Genomic DNA, 13,548 nt, shown 5'->3' on the forward strand with positions numbered 1-13,548 from the left:
TGCAAGAAAGGAAATGACATAAGAGAGCACATTGGGTCTATTTAGCTATTGTTACAAGCTTACAGGACTGGCTGGAATGGATGACCTCTTTCAGGGGAAATGATAGAGAAACACACTGCCTGTGGGATCGTTCACAGCAGTTGGAGCTGCTGGAGAACCGAGAGGCAGGAGGATGCAGAACTACGGAACATGGTCACATCACTTCAAAAGGCTCTAATTAGGCCTTTCCTTTCATTTCATTACATTGAAATCCCCACAGATGGTGTGCCCTGCCAAACATGAATATCAATGCATGGTGTCCCGTTGGAAGGCACTCAGTTTCATACTCAAATGCATTTAAATAACCCAGCCACCCGTATGAAAGAAGAGTGAAACAATTAACAGAGCTCCTAACATCTGTTTGCATCACTTAAACTCAAGAGCACTTATCAAAGCATTCAGAATCAGAATTTTCTCTCCCACATGGTGACTCCTTGGAGAACTCTGGGTCATTGTGAGACTACGGGAATAAGAAAAGGCTGCCACTGAAATATAAATGCTCAGTTGATAATGGTGCTTATGGGTCATTTTGCATTTTTGAATCAACAGGGCAATGAAGTGGTGTTTCCAATGACTGGCAAGGTTCTTTATATTTATAAGGAACATCAGAAAGGGACAGCTGGATTTACATCAGAATCCTTGGCATACATCCATCAAAACAGGTCTATAAAAAGGAATACTGCACTCAGATTAATGAATGGCAAAAATATGGGAAAAAAGCCACCTGACAGACCTGCCATTGTTTGGGCTGCAAAAGGCCAGACTAAGTGGCCTGGTCAGCTAGATTAACAGCAGGGGGCTGGAGTATTGCTGATTTCACAACCCCCCTCCTTCTTCATGTGACCTTTCTCCAAGGGGCCTGTTTGACGAACAGACATTGTGCTTTCCAGACTTACCGAACAAAAACTTCCCAGCTAATCTCCCATTAGCTCCCAATAGGCGAACGCCAGCCAGAAAATTAATCCAGCTGACCCACTTTTACACTGCCAGAGTATGCAGTGAAAAAAAGTCTTCAATGATGTAACTGAAGAGAGGCAAGGGAAATAAACTACAGAGCATAGACATAGATGACTATTAACAAAAAAATGAATGTAAAAAGTAATATTGTAAAAAAATAGAACATTCTGCTATATTACTAATAGTAGTAATAGTGTGAAAAACGGCAGTCCAAGCAATAAACATAGACTTATATTCCCTCATTATGGACATGAATGCCATGGCAACATTAGGCTTTTAATGATTTCTTTGAACTGCCTTATTTCTGGTGCAGAATGAGAGTACTTTTGCACACAACTTCAAATATTTTGGGGGATAAAACTGAGCATGTATGTTTGGTTGAATGTTTCATTGCTGGAGGAAAGGATGGATTTAATTAAATCCCAGGCAATTAAAAAAAACATCACACTGTCTTTAAAAGGGGTGAAGATGACAAGAGGATGGGTTCTACAGCAGGACAATAATCCAGAACACACCTCAAAACCCACAATGGACTATCTCAAGAAGTTACCTCACAGCCTTCACAGTCCTCCAACTTCCAATAAATATCTGTGGATAAAATCTCAAAAGAGCAGTGCATGCAAGATGGGCCAGAACCTCAGAGAACTAGAAGCTTTTTGCAAGGAAGGTCTCGCAAACAACAACAGAAGGACTACTGCCTACATAAAGCGGTTAAAGGTTATGTGAAATACGTGCCGAAGGTGGTGTTATTACGCACTAACAATTTTGCTGAGTGTAATAGAACAGTACAAAAAACAATCTTGATACACTAGACAACAAGAAACAGTGTTTACCATTTAAAAATAGCATTTCAAACACTGCTGCACTAAATCCAATTATCTAGCACTAATCCTGACAAATATAGTTATTTAGTGCTCCATGTACAGTAAAGAAAATATTTACACACGCTATATGGCCAAAAGTATTGGGACACCTGCTCACTCATAGTTTGTTCTAAAAATGAAGGGTGCTGAAAAAGAGTAAATGCTTTTGTTGGACAAACCATCTCCACTGCCCAGGGAAGGCTTTCTAATATATTTTGGAGCATTGCTGTGAGGATTTGTTTGCCAAGAGTGACAAGTGTGTTAGTGAGGTCAGGATGTTGGATGATTAGAAGGGGTGTCCACAAACATTTGGACATATAGCGTCTATATGCCCACACACACACCTAATATATAGTACAACATGTTGCCCAGCTTTGTGAAGAGCTTCAATAAAATAGTGTATTTATGATATTCCCTACCATGTACATTTCCAACCCATCTTTGCAAATTTCAATGACTTTATTCTAACAAGTAATTGAATGCAAGTTTTTAGGACAGCCTGACAGGCTTAAAATGTCTGATCAAAATGAAGTGCTACCCATTAAATGAACAGAGGAATTTCCACTCAGTGTACTGGGAACATGGGGACCAACATCAAATGTTTATGAATGATCTGTGAGTCAATGAATCCGTGAATCAGTGGCACTCACACACTGACAAATGCAAAATGATTCTTACTCAGGAAGGAGACAAGCATGCTGAACTAGGGCAGAGCCTTCACTGCTCACTGAGACTGACAGGAGTGAAACAGGATCTGGGAATGTGGATATGAAAATGCAAATCTGCACAGAAAAAAAAGTATGAAAGATGATACAGGGAAGGGGGTAGGGGATAGAGTGTGAGAGGAAGAAAGAGAGAGTGCTCATTATTGTGAGGCTAACCGTCTCTGCACTTTCTCTCCCCTGGGGACCAAATCAGTACTAATGGTTAGAATACTTGCACGCACACACACACACACAAACAGACACTGCACGGTAAAGTCAAATATAATTTAGATAAGCTAATCATTTTACAAGCATTATGATCCACCATGCACACAGACCTACTACCATTGGTCTTCTTGTACGTGTATACAGACATTGCCAACACTGTCACCATTATACCGAGGCTTTAACAGCCTGATCTGTGCATCAGTAGTGCAAACCCAAATGTCGTTCACATTGACAGCTCTGCAGGGCTGAGAGCTTTCCCCAGAGTCGCTTGACAGAGAATGATGAGCCTGCAGACCTGGAGGCCTTGAGCTTTCAGTCATGTGCCTTGTCTGATCACCTGGGACACAGATGCAGATGCAAATTTGCTGCAACTACAGCTTTTCTGCAGCTGACCAAAAATCAAACAACACTGTATGACAAACTCTTATCTAGGTATGTAACAAGAAGATATAATCTATTAAACTGTATTGCTGTACATCATACTGTATTGTTGTATCGTGACTAGCATGTAAGGTTGTGGCTTGGGTGTTAGCTTGTGGCTAGGGTGTTTGCTTGGGTCTAACATGTTAGCTTATGGCTAAAGTGTTCATTTAGACACTACAGCATAGAGCCTGGCAATATGAAGATATTTTATCATATCGTGGTCAATTTTGTTATTGTGATAACAATATGCTTTTCTAAGCATCTCAAGGACACTGTTAATAAATACTGATCAGCTGCAGGGTTCATTACTAACAGTGTAATTAAACTGGTTTAATTACATAAAGTGCAATAAATCACTCTATTGGGTACAGGAGAGTATCTGAATAGTAGTTTATAAGAATCTGTCACTATTGATGTCTTAGTGATGTTTTACATGTGATTACATGTATTGTGATAAATATCGTGTAGCGATATAAAAAAAGTCTTTAAATATCACGATATAGTTTTTTTTACCATATCGTCCAGTCATACCACAGCAGCTTTTGTTTTATTGTTCATTGTTGCTATGAATGAAATGGAATGGAACCTTTAATGTAATAATGCAACTAAGGCACATTTTACATTTCACAGGTACTCTTACTTTTGTTTTCTTTAAAAATGTGTCAAATTCAGACTGTAGGGTATCATGTTTTTTGCCCCCAATACAGATCCGATCTTTGTGTTTCTATAAATAATACAGCCCCACAACTTGGGTTAGACATGCTGTTAATAAACAGTTCTAAACGCTAGTAAAATCACTGTTTTTAGTGAACAGTTTATATAATCAGACATTCTAAACTAATCTATTTTGTTTGGTAGCAACTTTTGAAAATGACTGTGTTAAATTTTATGGTGTGTTTAATATCTTATAATCCAGTCTGACTACCTTCCTTTAAAACGCTGCAGTAAATCACACTGTGTGTGTGTGTGTGTGTGTGTGTGTGTGTGTGTATAGTGGTACACACTGAACTGATAGCTGTTGCTGGTTGTCAATTACTCATGTGTAATAACTACTTTAAAGTGTGCTGATTTTTTTTTTTTTTTACTTTTATTTAAGCAGTAGTTACACTGACATTAAACATCTATTTTACAAGGGAGGCCAGGCTGAATGGACTGAATGAGCTATAATTTGCTTTACTACAGAGTGTGTGCATTAGCCTCCTCCTCTCGCTTGCTCTGTTCAGTGCTGGTTTAGACATTACATTTTAAGGAACCACAGATACTGTCTAATGTTTTCATGTTGCGCTGTAATACAGTAGACTCTAAACTGTTTTGTTACCTTCTGAGAACGTTCTTCACTGAGGCATCCGATAATCATCTGTTAACGGTGCCTAGAGGACACCAGAGGACACACTGCTTCAACAAAACTAAGAATCGGAAGTAGATCTGGCTTTTAAAAAGCTGATACCTGATCTGTTAAAAAAATGCCTGCATCGGCCCTAATCCCAATTCACTGGACCAGATTGGGAGATCCCTACTTTAGACCTATAGCGTCACTTAAATATGGAGGACTATATTTAAGTCTGAAATTTAATACCACACATAAAATCATACCATATTATTGGTTATTATTAGTAATGGTAATCTGATTTCTGGAGCTCACTACAAAGGTTTGTAAAACAAAAGGTAAAACTGCCTCTGGGATTCAGGCTCGATTAGCTGATGTGACCCTTTATTAGAAATCTTGGCCTGAATCAGCTCAAGGTCTAAGGTCAGGCCTGCAGGAGCAGGAGCATGGCTGCCTCTCAGCTGGGTCTGAGCCCTTATGGAGACTCTGTTCTGAATCCTAATGGAGTGGAAACTGGCTGTGGGATTAGAGCTCGTCCCCCCACATCAATAATACAAACCTGGTGCAGACTGCCTTCAGACACTGCACCAGCAATGGCAGTGGACTGCTCTCTTATGAAACACACTGACATTTCAAAGGTCACAGTGTGTGTGCGTGACACCGCCACCTGTGCTCTTCAGCTTGTCCCTGTCTAATGTATTATGCACTTCTTCAGTGCCATCACGCCTCCATAGGACTTGCTACTGAAGGTTAAAGAATGTCCTAGCCGAAATAATATTTTCACTATCAAGCCAGACTAGTCACGTCTGGGATTGATTAGTGATCTGTTCTTAAAACATTTCACATTGTCATATTTTATGGGTCAAGCATGATCTCCTCCAACCCTTCTGAGGTCACACTGCTCAGGATTGAGGAATTCCCTGTCATATGACTACCTTAGCAACTCACACACAGTACAGGACAACCAGGACTAACTACAGGACTTTATCAAATGCATCAATGCGGTCCACATGACAAAGCCAGACAGGCAGTGCCTGAAGATGATGAGAACAGCTAAAGTAACTGAGTGACTTCCAGTAGATGGCACAATCAACAATTCCTCAACTGCACAGTGGCCAGCCATGATAAAACTAGTGCAGAGAATCAAGATACGAAGTGAGTCATGGAGCATGAAGCTCAGCTTGCGAAAGGGGAAATCTCTCCAGTGATGCGAGGGGTTGACTCTGGGTCAGGTGCTGCTCTCAGATCTGCTTTGCCTAAATTAACCCACATAGAGCCCAGCTGTGTGGCTCCTGCAGACAATATACTTCTAATTAAACACACAACAATCCCTGTGGACCTCTGCTTTTACCACCTTTAGCACACTTCCATGGTTCCCCACACACCTGATTGTCCCCACACACTGTTTTGGAAAAACGCTCACTGCACAGATGTGTTGATTTTTGATTTTTTTTTTACTCATAATTGAATGATATATTCTAACAGGTTCACTGTAAAAGCAACATTTTCCGCTCCTAGGCATATTTGTTTTCATATTTCAAATAATTTAGTAATTATTACCACATTCAACAGTAACCCACACCATGTTCCAGCCCAATTAAGCAAACCTGTGTTTCTAAACCTGAAACCATATCTGAGGCACAGATAAGAGAGGGGTAATCGTCTTTTGTCATCAGAGCATTTTGGACAGGAATTCATTATTAAAGGTAATTTAAGTTAAGAGATATGCTTCGTAAGGCAGCCTGATAATTGCTCTATTGAGAGCGGGGGGGAAAGCACAGGCTTGCTGCCGATTCCCTAAGTGCTCTCTTCCCAGCGTAGAGTAATTGGGCAAGCTCTGAGAGAGGGAAGTGAAATGGACACAAAGGAGGTAATTACACATCCATCCACCGCAACACTGATTGAGAGAGAGAGAGAAATAGAGAGAGAGAGGTTACCTAGTAAAGAAGCATTGGCAGCTATAGGTAAGAAGTGCAGTGTAGGTGGTATACAATTTGGAAAGAGAAAGGAAGATTATGTATATATACAGCAAGAGTCATAGCCTTTTCCTCTGTAGATATAAAGACTACATGCTGCATCTGCTGTCACTCAGACTCAGCTAGACACACTACACTACTCTTAGTTCGGGGATTGTGTCAATAGAAAATGCTGCTAATAATATTCTAAAGCCCCTTTCGGGTGGGATTACTTTTACATGGGGAGGTGGAGTAATGTAATATAATTTTGTAAGTAATGTAAAAAAAATCAGGACTGATTTGCATGGAATTAAATCTCAGCTTAAATGACTGAGATGGGAGTGGCTACTCGATCTATGAACTGCTGCCACCTCCAAAGAAAAAAACTAAAAAATAAAAAAAATACATGATACATGATACATGAGAAGATACATGTTCATAACACTTATGTAGGCTATAGGCTGCGCTAACAATGGCTTGCCCTTGCCCTCTGTCCTTTGGCTCACCTTTTGGATTGGACAATGGTTTGCCACAAGTTAAAGGCCCCAAGCTATCTGTGCCATGCACCTATGTCCATTCGCATGGTATGAATATAAACTGAAGTTATTATTGGGTCTCGTTTTACAGAAGGTAAAACGCTGCAATGCACAGCCTGTAACTGCACTAAAATCACTGAGAAACTCTGAATAGGGCTCTAGTTTTTAACAGTAACTGTGGACTAAAATCAGTTTTAATGGTTTCTGCTCATCCACACAAGAAAATAAAATCTGATAAGTACATGGTACTGAGTATCTTAGTGGATATGAAATGAGTATGCTCATACACATGCTCATGCTTTTGGTTTTGTTATAGCAATGCTAAATATACTGCTTTATTTTGACTATTAGAAAACAGAAATACACAAAAAAAGCTCATGTTGTTTCCATAAACCACCACCTTTTTTCCAGTGTATTATTTTATTATAGTATTGCTTTATTTGCTAAATGTCTTCTGTGGTGTCATGATGTCTGTTTTCTAATGGACAGAACTTAATTAAAAGCAAAATAAGCACAATTATCCCATCAGAAAGGACATACATTTTTGGACTTTTGAAAGATGCAGAATGACCACTGAAGTGAAAGAATCATGTGGACGGTAGAGTACTATTATAGGATTTTACATGAATATGACTATATATGATTTAACATAGTGTAGTTAGCAGCGTGCTGAGCCCCGAGTAGCAATGACATAGGCATTATTCCCACTATTACGGGTCAGTAAGGCTTCATACTGATGACAGAATGACAGGATTTATGATTTAATCCACAATGTTTTCAGAGTCAATTATCTTCACTGAACCCTTTGTAGTTGTAAAAAAAGTTTCCTTGGTACTAGTCGGGTCGATAGTAGTAATAATAGTAGTCAGATCTGAACTGACCTGACAGGAGTGGACTGTGTTTTACTGTTATTGAACTTGTTGTGTAATACAGACATTCAGGCTGTGTGTGGAAATCTGGAAAAATGCCCCCCCCCCCCCTATATATATATATATATATATATATATATATATATATATATATATATATATATATATATATATATAGCTTGAACAGAGATTGGGCTCGATAATGGTCTCAATATACACTGAGACTCCATCACGCCCTGCAGTTAGCCAGCGTCAGAGGGAATCCGTTACCCTGGATACAATAACACTCACTGTAATTTAGCAATGAGAGCAGACACACACGAGTCTGCCTGGGGATACAATAGGGGTTCCACCCATAAAATTCACAACACACACACTGACACGCACTCGCACACCTGACCCTATTACCTCAAGCATGAAATAAACAGTGCTGCATTCAAGCACATAGCACAAGTAAAACTGGCCCTTCGAACACACACACACACACACACACACACACAGAGAGTGGTGGACGGGACGCATGCTCACAAAAAAAATCCTCTAACCGCCACCCCACTGTCATGATTCTGCTCTGTGTGTGCCAATCAAGTAAGAGAGTGTGTGAAGGTCAGAGTAAGAGCAGTGTGTGTGTGTGTGTGTGTGTGTGAGATAGGATGCAGCTGCATCTGTATGACAAAGAGGAGAGTGGTCTCCAGCAGAGCTGCGTTGACGTAGTCCGCACTGAGCTCTGCCACATTAATCATGGTGGGGGGCTTCCTTTGCCGCATGGCTACACAATATTCTAATAAAGCTGTGTGTTCACAGGAGCAAATACACATCAGGGGCCAGGGGCGAGCGCCTGGAATACACTCTCACTGCGTGGATCAGTCTTCCCATTAACACTTCTACAGATCAATGAACACAGCAATAAACACAGATTACACAATTAAATAAGCAGACATGTTCGCGGATAGATGACCTTTTATAACTCAATAATAAGAACTAACAACAATAAAAACTAACAATAATAATTATTAAATACATCAGTTAATTTATTCTGTAATTTTCTCAGAGGAGCCATAATATAATAATAATAATAATAATAATAATAGTAACTTAGTAGGTGTTCTGAGGTTCTATTATAGGTGTTTCATTTTGGTCTTCTGTCTCACAAATAAAATATCATGAGTCTCATATGTCCAATATTGTTAACTTTATAAGAGAAGACAAAAACTTTTAATGGAAGTCAATGTACAAAGACATTATCCCAAGTCATTTTGGAGCGTTTCTATTGGTCAATTCATCATCAATTTTTCTCACAACATAAATACGTCAAGATTCACATACTGACAAAAACAGGTGAGCGTTCAGACGTACCAGCAGAGCAGAAAAGCACCCCACCCCCACCGCGCACACAGATATTCACTTCGTTTCACACACATACACAATAAGGTACGCATCACTATGTTAATCTACTACACACACACACACACAGCACACTGGAACATCTGCTGAGCAAAAATAGCACACACACACACACACACACACACACACACACACACACACACACAGACCTACATTCTAGTAGCACTAGCAGCAGACACCCAAGAACCTCTGACCACACAGTATAACCACCCAAAGGTGAAATACAAGCACAATGACTGGAGGAAGGGAATCAGAATAGAGTGAGTAAGAGAGAGAGAGAGAGAGAGAGAGAGAGAGAGAGAGAGAGAGAGAGCAGGAGGCCATCTCAGAGATTAAATTACCAGTTCCCTGGGTGACTGGCCTAGTCCACACTGAACTATCTATCGATAACACAGACAGACAGACAAACAGCTGTACATGCTCTCATGCTCAAGTAAAGCTATTGGTCATGAATTCTGGCTCATGTATGGCTACTGTATGGTTATCTCTGATGTATAGAACAGAATTTGTTTCTCTCGCACAGCACAAAAACATAATCTAGTTGGAAAAGAGTTCAATTTGGAGACTCTGCTTTGTTCCCTTCTGCATTTCCTTGTGGTCTAAACAAATCAAGACAGATTTAGGTGTATCTGTTCATTGACTAAACATTATTGCCACCATTTGCATGCTCCAAGAACAGAGGGCGGCAGAAAGCCATCCTGGAAACCGGTCAGTCGTCATGTGCTTGAAGTCTACCTCTGATCCTGCCTCAAGTATTCATTTTCTGTGGCAAAGGGCATTCCACACATACAACAAGTGACAGAGTAGCTCTTTTGAGCAGAATAGTAGCCATTAATAACCAACTCAATTCTCTCACAGTCTTTTGGAAAGACTCTAAATGTTACATTCAATTATGAGTTGCTCTGCTAAAGACCATCAGCTAAAGGCCCTAAGAGATGTCAAACATAAAATAGGTAAAATATGCCAGACAAGAGAACGAGCTGCTACCTTGCATTCTTATGCAACTCTTCACAATGTACATAGCCAACTTATTGCATTGAGATATCATGACTTTCCCACCCCTAAAGATATAACATGTGCGCACACATGTAGCACTGAAGTGCTGTATAATTGCAGATGTATTAATTTCTGGGTATCATGTCCCTCCCCTTGAGCTTTCTGCAGGACAAAGTAGTACAGCACAACGAGGATGAAAGGACAGCACTGCAACCTTCCCCGATAGCTGTGAGGATGCTCAGTGTGCCAACACACAAACAGCTGTACCAACATCAAATAAAGCATGGGAAGACACAACGAGGCAGCATGAGGGGACCTTAAGATAGCAGAGCTGCTATCTGCTCATCTGAAGAAATCTGGTCAAACCAAATTAGTTGACTAAAACACCTGGGCAGTATTCTAACATTTCTAAAACAATAACATCATCAGTAACATCAGCACATGTCTACTATGTGGTTCATTAAGTTCTTATACACTGGTCGTTGTTGTTGTTGTTTACAGGCTGACTATAGTTGGTCTAACTCTATCTTTTGTTTATTTATTTCACCATCACCGCTGATACCCAGAATCCACCTGTTAGGATACCATTTATCAAAATAACACATCGTCATATATTTCCCACCCTTTTTTTTCCGACTACAAACCTGATGTTTTAATACTGCATGACAGAGAGACTGTACTGTTATTTCAAAGCCGAAGGGTCGAGAGAGCTTGCCACACAAAAAGGCATGTGTGTGAGTGGGTGGGGTGAGAAGAAGGCAATGGTGACTCAACAAAATGACTGACACTCTTGAATTCTCAGAGTTATCAACACAGACTTTACTGCTAAACAGTGAAGAGAACATTTGCCTCTCACGTTCCTTAAGCACCAGCCTCTGCACCAGGCGAGGAAGTAGGTCGGGAGTAGACAGAATTAAAACTTGAAATGGAATGTTTGACATTCCTTAAACTGAAAGTGGATCCTATTTCAGACCGAAGCATGTTAACGAGACAAGGAAAACAAGACAATCTTCCCAACCCCATTTAAGTAAACCAGCCTGTTTACAGTTCCAAATACAAGACACCTTCCTGCTGAATAAAACACTTTAGCTACTGACCGCTGACTTCTCCAGCTTTGTGCAATTAGCATTAGCATCTCAATGTACCCCTATCAATGGTGATGGATGAGTTCATCACTAAGGTTCCAGCAGTGTTTGTTTCCTCTAAAAGGAGGATCCAGGGAAAAGGCAGTGTCTAGCATGGATCGTTTCTTTTTGGCAAATCCGGGACAACCCAATGGGGGTTTATTGCACTGCTAGCAACAGTTTTACAAACAATTTCCAAACAAGACAAGAACAGGAGAGATCTTGAAGTTAATATAAATGGTTTACAGTGAACCTGGGCCAGACTGCTACCATATGAAAGAAGATCTACAACAAAGTATTTAACCTCTATCCAACAAACAAAACAATTCCAGGAAGTAAAGCATTCTCCTTCCAAGTCCTGAGCTCAGGTGCTCACATGTCTAATGCAGACTTCCTCTTGGGAACAGACGTTTTTACCATTCCAAAAGGTTCCATGACATATTTGAATAGCAGATGATTCAGAGAGCATCCATTTACATTCGGCCTTCATGAAAGGCCTACATGCCTCAAAACTCTATTAGGTTTAACGAGAAGCCTTTCGTTGGGGGTGATGTCCATTAGCATCACTTAGCGGGGTCTGTTAGCTTGCTAATGCCCCGACAGAGCTTCTAAAAACACTATAGTGTATAGTGATGCATCATTTGCAGTCCATTTAGTAATCCAGTGACTGCTGTTGTCCTGTCACTTCATTAAATACAAAGTCTTCACATCACAGCCCCTACATGAAGTATTACACTGCCATTGCCAATCTACATGCTCCTCTACATGCTCCAACAAAAGGTACCACGTGTAGTAAGCATCCTCCCTGGCACTCGGGACCAATTACCCACCCTGCTATACTCGTCCTTCGTGGGCTACACCATAAAATGACGTCCAGAGTGTCTCAACACGATGAACACAAAGCCAATCATTTATTAGGCAGACCTTTAGAAGACCTAAAGTGTATAAATGATTGCAATTCCATACTTCATTATCCAGGAAGGAACCACAACCCTTTATCATGCAAATGAATGGGCAGCATACAGGCGCTATGTAAATCAACAATGAGTAGGGACCATAAAAGGGCTGACTCTAATTAACACCATACACGAATGTCAAGACAATTACGGCTACCGTTTTTTTGTGACTGACATATTAACATTTGTGCCAGCGTCAGCCGTCCCCAGCTGTATATATAACACCACCAAGATGTCCCAGTGGGCATCTGATTCATCCCCATTCTCTGCTTCACAAAGAAAAGCACACTGTTTACAGGCACGTGCCCTATTATTGTGTCCCATCTCAGCAAAGTGCCTGTAAGCTACTAACATAAACAGGGGCAGTCCCAGGTTACCAGGCAAAGAGCAGCACCTGGTGTGCAACCACGGCCTGTGTCACTTTGGACCATCTGAGGCTAGAAGACCTGCTCTCTATGATATTACCATAATAGTGTAATACATCTTTCTTAAAAACTTACACATGCCTACTCCAACTCAGCTGCTAGAAGAAATAAAACCAGAATTAAATTCAGTTCAGTTTCATTATTTAGGTATGATTCTGAATTATTTTTAAAAGTGCAAAAATGTGACTACAGCATAGGCTACAGGGGGCCATTAAGTCATTGCTACCCCCTCTTCCCAAGGTGGGCATTGACCCTCCATTCTAGCACCATGCTTGAGAAAATGCTCCTGTCTTCGTCAGCACATGTTTCTAGGGGAAGTGGTTAGAGCACTGGGCTACTGATAACAGGGTTGTGGGTTTGATACCCGGGTTTGCTAAGCTGAACTAGAACAGACCTAAAACAGCAGAGATAGTAAAACCGGATTTATTAGTTGAAGGAGAACAGAAGAATTGTAAGCAACAGGGTTGCCACCTCAACTGTTGTACTGTTGTTAAATAGCTAGCAACCTAAAGTACAGGCAGGCGGTCAGGAACAGAATAGGCAACCTGACCCGGAATTATAATGACCAACATTATGGGTGTTTGAATGCACAGGCCTACTTACAGCTCAGTGACCTGGGATTGTTTTTTTTTTTTGAGATTTATTTATTTAACCTCCATCCACTCTAACATATACACCAATTATCTGTGGTTGCTGATTGGCTGGATTTAATAACATTGTCAGCTTTGATGCTTAATGGTGG

General features: G+C 40.5%; 1 protein-coding gene across 1 annotated transcript in view; it reads right to left on the reverse strand.

Moving 5' to 3' along the window:
• Window positions 1-13,548, reverse strand: part of gfod1 (glucose-fructose oxidoreductase domain containing 1) — a 36,574-nt gene that overhangs the window by 8,814 nt on the left and 14,212 nt on the right. The window lies entirely within an intron of this gene.

This window comes from Salminus brasiliensis, chromosome 5, assembly GCF_030463535.1.
Source record: "Salminus brasiliensis chromosome 5, fSalBra1.hap2, whole genome shotgun sequence".
NCBI classification, from domain to species: Eukaryota; Metazoa; Chordata; class Actinopteri; order Characiformes; family Bryconidae; genus Salminus; species Salminus brasiliensis.